Source organism: Lampris incognitus, chromosome 4 (genome assembly GCF_029633865.1).
Source record: "Lampris incognitus isolate fLamInc1 chromosome 4, fLamInc1.hap2, whole genome shotgun sequence".
Lineage (NCBI taxonomy): Eukaryota > Metazoa > Chordata > Actinopteri > Lampriformes > Lampridae > Lampris > Lampris incognitus.
In genome coordinates, this window is record NC_079214.1 from 20,607,923 (window position 1) to 20,622,899 (window position 14,977).

The 14,977-nt window shown below is 43.6% G+C and overlaps 1 protein-coding gene across 2 annotated transcripts in view; it reads right to left on the reverse strand.

Annotated features, from left to right (window-relative positions):
- The window catches only part of tln2a (talin 2a), a 158,479-nt gene extending 145,391 nt beyond the window's left edge, over positions 1–13,088 (reverse strand). Inside the window, exons 1-2 of one of the 2 annotated variants that reach the window (XM_056279239.1) lie at positions 12,937–13,088; positions 10,980–11,089 (exon numbers count right to left, since the gene is read on the reverse strand). The gene's annotated coding sequence lies outside the window, so the exon portion shown is untranslated. The remainder of the gene's footprint in view (positions 1–10,979; positions 11,090–12,936) is intronic. The other variant, XM_056279240.1, reaches the window with a different exon arrangement.
- Positions 13,089–14,977: the final 1,889 nt, after the last annotated feature.

Here is a 14,977-nt window from a genome sequence, read left to right on the forward strand (position 1 = left end):
GTTTTGATTCAATAAAGTGGCAGCTTCAGAAACTACCAAGACTTACACAGTTGCAAGTTCAAACGGGAAGCGAGAAAATGAACTACACAACTGCCATGCATAGCACAGGAAGACAGGGAGGAATGTGTTTATCATTTTTTCAAGTCTCTGGAGTATTTTCACTCACAATCTGTGGCGGTGGGAAGATTTTATCCCCTTTGCCAACAAGTTAGCCTTATACAGTGGGGTTACAAGTTAACGTCTGTTAGCGGTTAAATATTTGTAGCAACATTGTATCCATATGGGAAAACCAGGACTAGAATAGCTAGGCTGCTGCAGGGCTGGGAAGGGGCAAGCCGTTGTGATCCCCCACCCCCCCCCCACCCCATACATACACACACACACACACACACACACACGATCGTTTTCATCCAAACATCACTGACAGTAATATTCAAGGTAAGCAAGACCAATGTTGAAATCGTGACGAAAAACAACAGACATGTTGGATAATGAGAGGGCCATTTCTTCTTGACGACATGAAGACTAGATGAAGTCACAGCCATCTGCTGAGGAGTGTCTCAACGCTGTTCAAAGAGGCAGAAGCAGTATGTGTCAGATGCAGGACTAGGCAAAATACCAAGCCACGCAAACAAACTACACATCAAAAAGAATACCTAATATAACCACACCTACTACCATTGGTCAGTGGTGTTATGTAAGAGTGAATATTTTGGCTAGGAGAGCAGTGCACTTCTGACAAAAATGTTCTAAGCGGCCCTGAATATCTGAACAAGCAAAATTCCAGTCGTGAGCCTGTTTCTTGCTGTTCACTTTACACTGAATTGCCCTATGTGTGCCCTATAGCCCTTGACAGGTGTGGATGTAAAGAATGGCAGACTGCAAAGAAAAAGACTGTGCTCACTGGAAAAAAAAATGTTAGTCAATATGGGATTAAGGTTAAAATTAAGAAGTGTCATGCAGTAACATTGCAGAGCAGAGTTCACCTAGGCTCCACGTGGCTCCACACAAGCCAGCCAAGTATACTCTTGTGTTTAAAACGCAGCCTAGTTATGTACAGGGAGCAGGAGACACCTGATTACACTACATTTCTGTCCTGGTGACTAAGAGGCATGAGGCGGCAACCATGCCAGACAGGGGGTTTTGCCAGAGACACAGTCCAGCAATAGCAGGGGAGCTCAGCTGCAACCCAATACACATTTCTGAGAAGATCCACTTTCAGCTAGGAGATGACAGTCCCCGTTGGCCACACCAAGCCCCTTAAATAACAAACTGAGATCTTCAAGTCAACCTGGATTTGGTCCAAAAGGCTATCAAGTCATCTTATAAGAATGCCATGTATGCAAGAGGGAAAACATTGTGCCCCATTTGCATATAGATACGCTTCTTACACTTAAAGCGGCAGTAGACCACTTTTTAGCTATAGCTTATTACAAAGTAGATGTTGACCACACAGCATAATGGCTATAGAATAATGACATCATCAGCGTTTAGAGTTCCCTATAAGTCTCGCTTTCACTATACAATTCTGTCTGACACCCAGTACGATCTCGCGGGAAAATGATGGCTCAGTTTATAGCACAAAGGTGTGTCAACCATTGCACAAATAAGATAGGCAGAGGACAGCACTTTTGTTTTTCCCAGTAGCTATCCCTAATAGCAGAAATGGCAGATGGAACAACCAGAGTGACAGTGGAAACTCTACCTGGCAAGAGAAAAAGAACCCCGTTGACAGAGGAGGCAAAAAAGGTGAAGAGGAAGCGTGATAGAAACAGGTAAAACAAGAGTGAACCTCAGATGGGCAACCACTTGATGGAGTGAGCCGTTTTCCCCTAGCCAGATGAAAGCAGTCGCATGGAAACAGGTTAGCTATAGGTTACGATTAGGTTAAAGTGAGTGTTAGGTTGAGGTTAGGGTTAGGTTGAAGTTAGGTTTAGGTTAGCTTACAGTTAATCAGATCTCGATGGGGAAACGGAGCTGGACACAACACCAGGCACTTGAGAGGGTTCCAAACCGACATGCGGTTGGCATTCTTTCTACTGGATCAGTAAGTAACACAACCTGCCTACTTATTAATACGAGCAAATGTTTTACTCTGCCTTTATCATAGCACTGAGATTGGGGTTTCTAGTTCAAATTGGGAGTCTTATGGTTGTTTCTTGCTTTGGACAGTAGCCAGGCTGCTAATAAATGGAAAGGGATCCGGTTGTCTTTGCAACAGCGGCACAAACAATAAAACCACTTGGAAACGCTGGGGGGGTCCAAAAGGCAAACACAATGGTGGGTTTTGACCAAGTTTTATGCATGCCCCACCAGTGAACCATTTTCACAATTTAACAATATCAGCACCAAAACCAGAATGTTATTGCTCAACTAGGTAGAATGCAAATTTTATATATGCAACATGAACCAAGCTGCAGATGGAAGGAGACAGAAAAGTCACAATAACCCAATTAAGCATCACTTTTATTTTTTTTATTTTTTTTTCTTAAATTTATTTCTGATTTTTCCCTTTTTTCTCCCAATTTAGTGGCCAATCGATCCCTATTTTAATTCAAACACCCACCCTCGCACTGTGTGCGTTCGCCAACTGCATCTCTCCGGCCGGCAGTCTCGAAGGAGACCGCCTCGCCACTTTCGTGACAAGGCGACTCCAAGCCGAACCACTGTTTTTCCGACACACACAGAGACGCATTCACGTGACGAACACAAGCCGACTCCGCCCCCCTCCCGAAGACAGCGTTGCCAATGATCGCTGCTTCGTCGAGTCTGGCCATAGTCGGATCTGACGAGACCGGGGCGCGAACCCCAGTCCCCAGTGGGCAACTGCATCGACACAGAGCCGATGCAAGCATCACTTTTATAATAAGTAAAATGACAAAACAAGACTGGGTCAAAACCTAGTATATGGCTGGACCATGTATGGTCAATGTTCAAAATTGTGGCTAATTTCTTGCAGGGATAGTCAGTGGTAGTGTCTATAATGTAAATTCCTGGATATCAAGTGTTCATCGGCAATTTTTTTTCCCCCTTTTCTCCCCAACTGTACCCATCCAATTACCCCACTCTTCCGAGCCGTCCCAGTTGCTGCTCCACCCCCTCTGCCAATCCAAGGAGGGCTGCAGACTACCATATGCTTCCTCCGATATGTGTGGTGTCACCAGCCGCTTCTTTTCACCTGACAATGACGAGTTTCACCAGGGTGACGTAGCGCGTGGGAGGCTCACGCTATTCCCCCCAGTTCCCCCTCCCCCCTGAACAGGCACCCCGACCAACCAGAGGAGGCGCTACTGCAGCGACCAGGACACATACCTACATCTGGCTTCCCACCCGCAGACACTGCCAATTGTGTCTGTAGGATGCCTGACCAAGCCGGAGGTAACGCAGGGATTCGAACCGGTAATCCCCGTGTTGGTAGGTAACAGAACAGACTGCCAGACCCAAGTGTGTGTGTTATCCCCCCTGATGACTAGAGGAAAGGAGCAAAGGATCAACCATTCCTAGCACTCTCAGAGCCATGAAGGCTTCAGTGTCTTGCCTAAGCACACCTTGACCGAGAAATATATCGTCACTGTCAAGGACAGAACCTGCGACTTTTCAGTTACTGAAAAGGCTATCCACTAGGGAATCCCAAAGTCTCATTTTCTCTTCTCTAAACTGCAAATTATGAAATGGATTACCTTGCGCCTTTTATGTTGTTGATTGGGCAAGTTCATCAGCTTTCACTTCCAACCACATCAAACACTACAGTGACCTTTCCCGGAAGCCTGTGGTACCTACTGAATACCACACACTGCGAAGACAGAAAAACTCGAAGCACATAGATGTCAAGCCATACCCAACATTGTATTTATACATGATGTTCTTTACAATATGGTTTGAAGAGTAATTTTTTATCGTTCATTTTTACTTTTGTTTTTAATTTTTGGTTTTTCTCCACAATACTCATAACAATAAGCACATCAACTACTGATGTTACATCCGAATTGGTCAAAGGGGTTAAAGTAGACACGAATGATTAATGAACGTCAATTAGCCTGAAAAACTTTTCTGGGTGTTTTCAAGTCAGAACAGTGTTGAATAGACAATTCCACCATTGGGAAATCACACCAGGAGCACTGCAGAGCAAGCGGGTTTTATTCTAAGTGTAAACTGTTGGGAAGCAGCCGAGTGCTTGTCATGAAGCTACTTTGTTTTATTGACAGAACACACCAGAACCGTAAGTGATGCACAGCGACCTATCCTTGTGTCACCTACAGGATTTAAAATCAAACAGTTAGCACAGACCATGCCAGGCAACAGTGCACTTATTTGCAATGTAAATGTAAATCCATTTACATTGGATGGTCGACTGAGTGGGAGGAGGTCTATATAGGAGGTGAAGCTAGGCAAAAGAAGACTCCAGATGGAAGAGCCAAGATGGCTACCCCTTTGTTGGAAAATTATTGCCCATCCCACAGTGCACTGCATCGAACACTGAACATAGCCATCCAATCACCACTTTCAAAACTTTGGTTTTAACTGCTATCAGATAGGCTGGGAGGACTGAATGTCATCAAATTAGATGGATTTCACCCTTGATAACCAGGATATTGACATCCCCCTCCAAAAAAATTGGTAGTTAAAAAAACGACAATAATTAATCCTATTACTGTTACATTTGATGTTTAGGATTTTAGTAGTTGATATTAAGAAGGCTCTAGTTTTAGCTCAGAACGGTGATACTAGAAAGTTGCATGGGTTGCCTGTCTGTTGCTAATTATAGTCCCCTAATAGCAGAATGTGTGTGGGACAGAGGAGCACAGACACTGGGTCATCTCATTCTCTTTTATTATACTGTCTGTAACTATGTGTATTATGCAGAGCCAGACACAGGGGTCCCAATTTTCAAGGGGAGCCCTACAGCGGCACTGGAATCTTGTGATTTGACTCTTACGTGTAATGTTACACATGCATTGGCTGGGTAAATAGCTTGGTGTGAAATTCTGAGATATTGTTCTTAATGTGAACTATAGCAGTTATTCCCAAGACTATATTGAGGTCTGTTTTACTAACTGTAAAGAAAAGCATTTCAAAATCTTCCACAACAATCACTAAAGATGTGTAACTATATTCCATCAGGTTTTCTCTCAAAACACCCAAAGCTGATAGGGATTCTGCTTTAAAATGTGGCATGCAGCACCACAAGGTGATATTAGACCTGTCACTGCCTTGACAGTGCTTATGGCTCAAGAGATGAATCTCTTCAGCCTGGGGTGCTGCAATGGGCAGTAAATAGACTGGATGTCAAAAAAATTCCACCTAGTCTTTGTTGCATTAACGCTTTCAATAATAGCCTAATAACAATGTAAGTCTACTAAAATCTAAGCAACATCAAGCAGAGTCCTAGTCAGGTAATACAAAAAACATCTGTGTGAAATATAGGAAACTAAGGACAATCTTTAAGTGATTGAAATTTCATCAAGTTCCATCATTCTGGACACAACATGCTCTGTTCCTCCCACCCCCTACTGTATCTCAATCCATCTCAGCTGACTTCCACCTACGAGAAAAAGACAGGAGAGGGCATACTCTTGTGGACGGACAATATGTGATGAATTTGCAAGTCGTGTTCCCCTCTAATTCTGATCGGCCATGACTGAGATGACACTTCTGACATCTTCTAGGATTCTCCTTCTACCAGCTAAGAGTTTCCTGGCTGTGTATGGTGACAAAATGGGTGTCCCCTATCCCCACGGTCCAAAAAACGTTTACTTACATTCTACATCAATTGTCTCAAATCACCTACCAGCAAGAGCTAACAGTATGCAGGTTTTTATTCCAAACAAACATGACACCAGCTGACATTACCAATTCGCTCTATTTCTGCAGGCTGTACCTACCAATGAAACTAGCTGTGGTTCGTTTGACTGACAACCTGCATCTTCTGGGGCCTCAACACATGACTTCAGAGCACTCTTCCTACATCCAGCCATTGTGCTCCACAAGGGTATGCCCAGTGCTTCCCCTCTGTAAGCCAATGGTAAAAGCAGACAGCCTTTTTTCTCTCCATGTAGAATTAAGAGCCAGATCAATATATTAGTCTTATGCTGTTAGTAATCAACTCCTCCACAATAGCGTGCTATTGGCCACAGAGGTCTTTATGAGCTATAATTACATGGGCAGGAAGACACTCTTAATGTGAATGTGTGTTTGTTCTGAAAGCATGTTGCATAAACATAACAACCCATATGCACTGTAGTCTATGCTTTAACTACCAATAGATTCATCATAATTTCTCCCACTAATGCAATGCAGTCTGTCTTTTTGAAAACGGGCCAGCTATGTACAGAATCAAAGAGTAATTTCACGAAGGGCTTAATGGTGATTCAAAACACTGCTCTCTGCATATCACTAATCTCAGCAGTAACAATTGTACCATTTGAAGAGTGAACAGCACATTTGTCACCCACATTGTTAAAATAGAGAATATGGCTCAGGCTGTTGATGTCATAATGGACTAACAAACAGATTTTCAAAAAGCTCAATGTCACATGAAATGGCAAGGCTCTTGATTGCTGTGTTGCTGTCAGGCAAGCCAGGTAGATGTTCACTGTAATAAATGATCACAACCATTGCTAGAGTACAAGCTGCGTACCAAGAACAAGAATCTGGTGTTACTGTTAAATATGAAGCTCAAGAACAACACTTTCATGCAAGTCAAACAGGAACATGACAGTGGGGAAAAAGAGCCTAGCCTATAATATCTATCATATTGAGAGAACAGATTTCAACAGGACAAATTGAGAAGAGAGCGATAGGCATTTCACTCTGCTACATTTTTGATTGTATTCTTCCTTTTATGCAACTATACATTGTAATAGTATAGCCTTTTGTTCAAAAGCAACATTGGAACTCAAAAAGAAGAAGCAAGGAGTCAAAACAACACACAGACAAATGTCAGGCAGATAAAGAAGTGCTAGAAGTGCAACACCGCAAAACGAAACCAGTCTGATGGATGCCACAGATTGTTTCCTGCACCAAGCCTTTATCTAACATATCAAGGACTGGGGCAGCCACGGGTCCCTTCTAGACGATTTACCTTTGCCCATTAAACTGCCAAAGAAACTCAGCAGCACAGCTAACATTTCAGCCACCTGTCATGTCCGCATCTTCACCAACTGTGGCTCATCCTTCATCTGAAGCAGTCTCACATGACTCACTGCAATACATTCTCTGGTGATGCATTGGATAGCTAAGCACCACACATCTAGCCATCAATTTTTCACGAGCAAAAAACAAAAAAAAAAAAAAAAGAGGAAGAATACCATTTCCTCTTTGCTAGTCTCGCAACTGGTGATCTACTACTACTACTTTTGGCTGCTCCCGTTAGGGGTCGCCACAGCGGATCATCCGTTTCCATTTCTTATGATTTCTTATGAACTGGTGATAAAATGTAATAATAATGTACTTATGCTAGACCAAAGTATTAATACCGTTTTTCCCCGCCCTTGCTGTCAAGTGACAATACACTCTCCCTTGCATGCTGATGTTTCATTGGCTACGTCAGGCTGGACTTAGTGTGGATCAGGCTGAATGTATACAAGCCCCTTATGGTAGAATGTTCTATGACTTCCAGTTTGAGTTTTACACCATGTTAAAAGGACTCCATCAAACTACTGTGGCTTTTGTGAGAGAGAAAAAAAATCACCAAAGAGAAAGCAAAACTACACGCATAGAGCGGCCGGCTAGTGCACTTTCAAGTGCAAAGAAAATGCAGCACCAACATCAAAAACATCAAAAAGCGTTTGTATACTTGTGGCAATTTCTTAACGTTTGCTTACCATGAGCTGGTGAGCACAAATGTAATCAAAAGGCATTGATAAATAGAAGAAATGGAAGATGCATCCAAAAAAAGACAACACATCAAATTATGTAACATGGTAGAGACATTTCAGACAATCAATAACTGGACTATGAAGTACTTAACCTGTTCAGCTAGCAAATGTGGCCATGACCAGTGCGGCATTAATTCTGCTCTACAAATTTGCTCTTTCACCTGCATGAGCCAATTGTTGTTTCAGGTTGATTATATCTTTCCATTAAGTTTACTCCTGTGACAGCAAAATATCAAGCCAAGTACTCCTACTCTGTGTGCTCAGTTCACCTGAGGAGCTGTGTGCTTGGTTTCACCCGATAGTGCTTTTCTCTCTTTTCTCTCAAGTTAACCTGTACCTTCTGGTGGGAAGGGGGGAGGGGGGCATTCTCTCTTACACTCGATATTGACACTCATGTTGTGCGCAAATGTGATGTAGCTAGGTTAAATATCACATGGCCCACTGTTCAAACAGAGGGTACTAAATCTCACAATGATGGTAAGAAACTGCCTTAGTCAAGAAGACATGCCAACAGCTACAGCCCATGTTCCAACAGCTGCTGGAAACGAGCCTTATAGGGAAAAGCATCCCACCCCTGGAGTCTCAGTGTTGGACTATGAGTGAATGGAGACCAACAGCAAACGCCCTATGCCGTATTCACTAAGCCACGACAGTTAGCTCACTGAACCTTCTACTTAACAGGAGGTGCTGGATCATACAAAAAGTGCTCACATACCATTTGATGACTGTTTGTTTCAGAGTACACAGAGTTTTGACAATTTCTTTCAAGGGATTTGCCTGTGGACCCTTGTCCAATGGATGTCATTCAATGAAAAGGGTTAACGCTTTCAGGGCGTGTCTAACATCATTTTGCAGGCAAAATTTGTACCTAGACAAGGCCAAAGATTATTTGGGCTAGTGCTTCAATTCTAGTAGTTATTCTCCCTGTTTGCGTGTGTAAAAAAGGTGGGCTAACACAGGCAGGGACTACATTGCCTCTGACTGTTGGGTCAGAGTTTGAGCAGAATGCACTGTGGCACTCACTGCATTCAATGAAGGAACACAGGGTGAGGGGAGTGTCCATGGGTATTATCCTGGACAGGAATGTGATCCTCCATAAGCTGTGGAGAACATTGTGTGTTGGTCCAGACAGACAATACCACAATCATAGTGTATATATCAAAGGGCAAAGGTGGTTAGGCTCTAGGGCTGCAACTAACGATTATTTTCATTGAATCTATTTGGGGGTTTTTTTTCCAATGAATCATTCACCCCATGAAATGTCAAATATAGTAATTATAAAAAATACTCATCACAGGTCCTTTTTAAAAAAAATGCGCCCCCCCCCCCAACTGTACCCAGCCAATTACCACACTCTTTCAAGCTGTCCCGGTCGTTGCTACACCCACTCTACCGAGCCGGGGAAGGCTGCTGACTACCACGTCTCTGCCAATACATGTGGAGTCGCCAGCCACTGCTCTTCACCTGACAGCGATGAGTTTCACCAGAGGGATGTAGCATGTGGGAGGATCATGCTATATTCCCTCCCCCCCACACAGGCACCCCGACCGACCAGAGGAGGCACTAGTGCAGTGCCAGGAAACATACCCACATTTGGCTTCCCTCCCACAGACACAGCCAACTGTGTCTGTAGGGACACCCGACCAAGCCAGAGATAACACCGGGATTCAAAGCGGCGATCCCCATGTTGGTAGGCAATGGAACAGACCGCCACGCTACCTGGATGCCCCCATCACAAGTTTCTTTAGTGATGTTTTAAAATTCTTAGTCTGACCAGCAGCCCAAAATCCTAGTGACCCTGTGCCTTTCCTTACACACTTCCCCTAATTATATTGATCTAATTGATCAAACTATGGCCAGAGTTCAGGAGAAAGGTACGCCAATTTTTTCATAGCTTCTAATAAGCCAAAAAAGCACTTGCTGTTGGAGATTAACTTTACGCAGCAAGCTGTGGCCCCAACTTTAGTGCAGGGAGCATCTGTGAGACACACCGAAAAATATTTTATCCACAGTTGAAGAGGCCAATTCTCTGGGGATTTGCCTGTGAATGGTTTAATTTGAATATCATGAGGATTTCCATGAATGCAATTGACAACTGTCCGAATATTCCTTGGTGTCTATAAGAAGCATGTGTTTGGGAAGTGGTACATTGAGTCATCGGTAATCTTCCTTTTTCAGTGTTTTCTGGCAGTGATCATGTCCCCTTTTTTTCTTTTCTTACACAACTTACTGGGAACACAAGTGGCTTCTTCCATTGTCAAGTTGTATCGAAGTGTTAGTTCAGCATGCCATATTGGTTTTGAAAGCAAGATGGGGACTTGACACCCTTGTGTGTTGGCCTATTGAAGGGAATCAGTGTAAATTACCCACATAAATTACCCACATCTGCATTCTACCCAAGATGGAAAAGATCCCCTTTACATTTTGCCTTTGAACCACAACGAGGCAGATTTAAAGATCGCATTTTTAAAGGACTACTGCCGACTCTGACCTCGGCAAAACAAGTGAGCATAAACCTCCAAAAGTATCAGGCATGCAGGCTTTGAGAGTGGGTCCACAGCCAAACCCAGTCTACATTCTATAAGTGATTGGATACTGCTCTCCAACTGAGCTAGTGTCGCTCCACTCGGGTCTTCATAAACAGAGCAAAAAGTTGTGGAAAACCTGACCGGCTATTTTTGCATTGTGCAAACTCTAACACAGGTTAACCTTTCTCCGTGCACAGACTCGCCCACTACATACTGAGGACTATTTCTTTTGGCCTACAGTATCTTGGGGCTTTGCATGAACTCGTGGGCTCTGTTGAGAGGAGTTTTGTACTCAAAATAGATGCACCACTGCCAGTTGAGCTTTCACTTCAGTTTTGCGAGGTTCCACAAACTAGATGTCAAAACGCTGCCTTTGACTTGACTTAGTGCTGAGTGCAGCAGCACGGAAACGTCTGCATCATGTACCATATGAGGAAGTAATAGTCTTCAAAACAGACTTATTGGGTTATTAGGACGTCAGCATTTTTCAGTGAGAAACAAAAATGAATGCTACTCAAAAGAATTTAGGTTTATTTAAATTGGCTCGATTCTCTGCCATGAGTGAGTGTCTTACCGAACCACCCTCCTTGCTTGTGAAGTGAGGAAGAAATGGGCTGGTTCTGAATGATAAGTGACACGGTGTCAGCACCATATACTGCAGGGTAGACGCCGTTCCTCCACACCCTGTAATGAAATTGGAGCTTTGGATGAGGTCAAGCAAGAGGCGTTCCCAATGAAAGACACTCATGCTGCGTTCAAGACAACTCGGAACTGGGGGGGAAAAAAACGAGCCAATTTGTGAGGAAGGGTCATCTAATTCAGAAATATCAGGGATCATTTCAGAGCTCCAGATTATCTGACCTAAGCACACGTGAAGTCGCAGTAAAAAAAAAAAGTGAAACAAAACAACAAAAAAGGCAATATTTGTACTTCATAGTAAGAGGGAGAAGTTGTCTAAAAACATGTCAGTGCACATTTGGGTGTGTGACAATGCGAGCCTGCTCAAAAAAATGCTGTGGATGAAGTAACTACTCGTCTGAGAGCATCCATTTTGTTTATTTCTCCCCAGTAAACTAAGTTGAAAGCGAGACGTCGAAGCCGGAAATTTGCAACTTGAAACGTCCGAATTCCAAAATGTCTTGAATGCAGCATCGTACAACTCAAGAGAATCGAGTTATGCAAGCCCCCCCCCCCAAAAAAATAAAATGAATATATATGTATATTAACATTCGTGAACAAACTGAACTTATTGAGAAGTGGCACATTAAACATGATATCTAGCAAAAAAGTTACATGAGACAAAAGTCTCAACTTAATGCTTAACTTAACCACAAACAAAAGCATCGGAAATGAATTTGGGCGAGTAGCAGCAGAACGTCCGCCTAGTCCCGCTATGGAGGGGTGGGGCAACCATACACTGTGACCGTTAAAGGCAAAAACCCCTTGCAATATAAAATGACGTGGTTAAATCCTACACTTTAACAAACGTAGTCAAAATCTGCATTTCGTACGTTTCTATTCCGACGCTGTTTTGATCGACACCGAGTTATAGCGGTATTATAAAGGGGAGTAGGTTCGCCCGGCTGAACAGCAACCACGTATACACGTCGTGGTGAGCCGCTGTCACAACGCAGAGCCGTGGGGTGGGGGGGGGACCCGTCCACGAAAATTGCTGGCTTCTGTATTAAACCGTGATTAGTGAACTTCATTGCGGTTTTATTTAAATCCCGTTCCTTCTCTTTTCACACGGCGCCCTCGCAAATGCCCGATTGCTTCACGACAGGTAACGTTTCCTGTCGTTTTGGGAAATGGTATTCTCTTGTTACATCCCAGTCCAATGGAAAGCCAGTCCATAATAAAAAAAACTTTTAATCTAATGTTTCTTATGGGACGGGTCGGTAGCAATTACTACCCTAATTAAGTACACCGATCATTTCAACGCGCTGTGTGAACTGGTGCAGAGTCGTACGGGCTTCCGATCCGCAACATTTCCGTAGTTATTTCCATCTACGTAACAGCACTTTCATAGCATGCAATTTACAGACTTGACCCCCCCCTTCTTTTCGAGGACCGATAAAACTAATGGCAACGTAAGAATGTGTTGGCATAACCCCCCAAAATACGATCGCCGAGTCTTGCACAGACTCGGCAGTCTGGTTCTCTAAACGCCAATCGTCTGGTCGTAAAGTCGCTTTACTTCGCCCGACTTTTGATAAATACCGAGGGCGAAAATTCAAGGAGCAGCTTACGTTGATTTAAGATGAGTATCGCAATCTTTCTCAATACAACGAACCACCGTAACCCCGGGCGACACTCCTGCACTACGATGCAACGTTATGTGTGTACTTATCTCTATACCATCAAGTTAGGGCAGAGACTCGCTCGGTGTGCTCACACAACATGAAGAATGTATGTTAAAGCTTGGCCCCCAACAGAAAGAAGGGTCAGATTTCGACGTCTCTTTACAGGCCGATTGGACAACGGAAATAAGTGAGGGGTGTTTTTTTTTTCTTCTTCTGTTCGAACCTTACCTTGAGATCTTCTACGCTTTCATTGCAGGCAGCCAGTCCTCAGAAAAAGCAAGAAAGAAGTTAACATTAACGCCGGCAGTTCCTCTTCTCAGTAGTAAAATATCCTGCTTGTTGAGCAAATTTCCAACTGGCCAATACAGTGTGTGCGAGCTGAGGCGGTGTGTGTGCGTGCGCGTGTGTAAACGGGGAGGGGGCGATAAGCCTCCTGCGGTGGGAAAAGGAAATGCGTCATAAATGATGGACACGGTGTTGTGTAGTCCGTCCCAACTTCGCCAACGCTGCGAACACGACTACAAGTGTGGGAAGTAGATTCAAGTAGAGGCGCCGTCTGTGCACTTAAAACGCTACGCACGGAGCTTGAAGGCTTTGTATATGAAATAAAGTTTGTGAGAGCGGCTGAACAACTTCCAAAGGAATCTGTGTCAACTATGTGGAAAGAAGTTTGGCCATTGGTCGTCTCCATTGCTAAATAAACTAAAAGAATGCACCCAGTAGGGTGCAGATCCCCGCCAGGCGTATCTCCCCTTCTCCGGTGCTCAGACTTGGGGGGGGGGGGGCAGCTGAGGAGTTAGCACTTCACTTGCGGTATAAAACAGGCTCTTCCAACGTTTTGAATCACCGCAACAAATATTAAACTGACAGGCTCCAGTAGTACGCGAGATTAGCAGCGGACAGATACACGCACACACGGACAGAACATTTAAAAAATAAAATAAAAAAAATCCTGCCATTATAAGACTAATGCACAGTGCCCAAGTCGGTTGAATGGGAAATATGGGGGGGGGGGGGGTTAGTATGCAGTGCTCAAGCTGGGGGGGGAAATCTATCTAATAAAACGTTTTGGCTTGTCAGTCTGTGGATGCGCTGCCTCTTGTGCAGATGCACTTGCACTTTTCAAAAAGAAAAGGTTTGCGATGCCACTATTTTGGTCTAACCCCAACCCTGCGAAAATAAAGGCAGAGGTTATTATTTTTGGTTCCTCGTGTTCTTCTGCGCTGAGATCGGCAGTGAATGAGTTGCTGACTTGCTTGCGAAACACGATCAACTTGTCGTTTACTTTCAAGACTTATACCGTCGCTGCGCGATCTGACGCCAAAGGGGGATGTGAGTCGCGCATGCGCACGGTTGACTTGGATCGGGGCAGTGACGGAAAGCAGCGTTGGTTTGAGCGAACTGGAGCGAATGAAGAGAGGGAGCGGCGATAGTGAGAACAAACGTTTTCGGAGGATTTTAATTGGCGAAACCAGGAGAGGTTCTGTTATGGATGTTGATATTGAGCACATTTCTTCGTCAGTCATAGCTGTGCACAAAAAAATAAAAATAAAAAATAGGCTGATAGGTCCAGTGGTTTGCAAACGCTTCCCATTCTACCGCCTGATGGGGATAACAAACACAAACTCTGCTAACCAACACGAACCCATAAAAGCACTTAAGCCAGCTCACTGTGGAAACAAGTGTATAGGAGTAGGACAAATAACGGAGAATGGGACGTAAAAAGAAATATATATATATATAAAACTGGCAGCTGATAAGGGCCCCTCCATCTATCTTAATATTCCACTCCTCATTTGCTGAGCACTTTTTTTTTTATTGGAAACCAGTATTATATACATGTTAGACACAAAGAACAGATCAGTGTTTCACAACAATTTCCCTTTTTTCTTTTCTTTTATTTTCTTTTTTGGTGTGTTAGAACAGAGAACTACAACAACACTTTGTTCCAATTCTCCAGCCATCCCAAATTCTCAAAGAAAACAGGGGAAAAAGAAGAAGAAAAAATAATGCATATAGAGAACTGAATAAGTAAGACACACGTACGTTCACACACACACACACACACACACACAAAGAGTTGATAAAATGAAATAAAACAAAACAGGGGGGTCAGTGCAATAAAAAGGATGCGCGGGATGCCCACCCCAAGGAATGGATTCACTGATAATCAGTTGGTGTCCAGAGAGGTAAGAGAATTTACATATGAGATAATAGACTGCCATCTTTTGTAGAACTTAGCAGTTGAGCCTCTTAAGGAATACTTCAA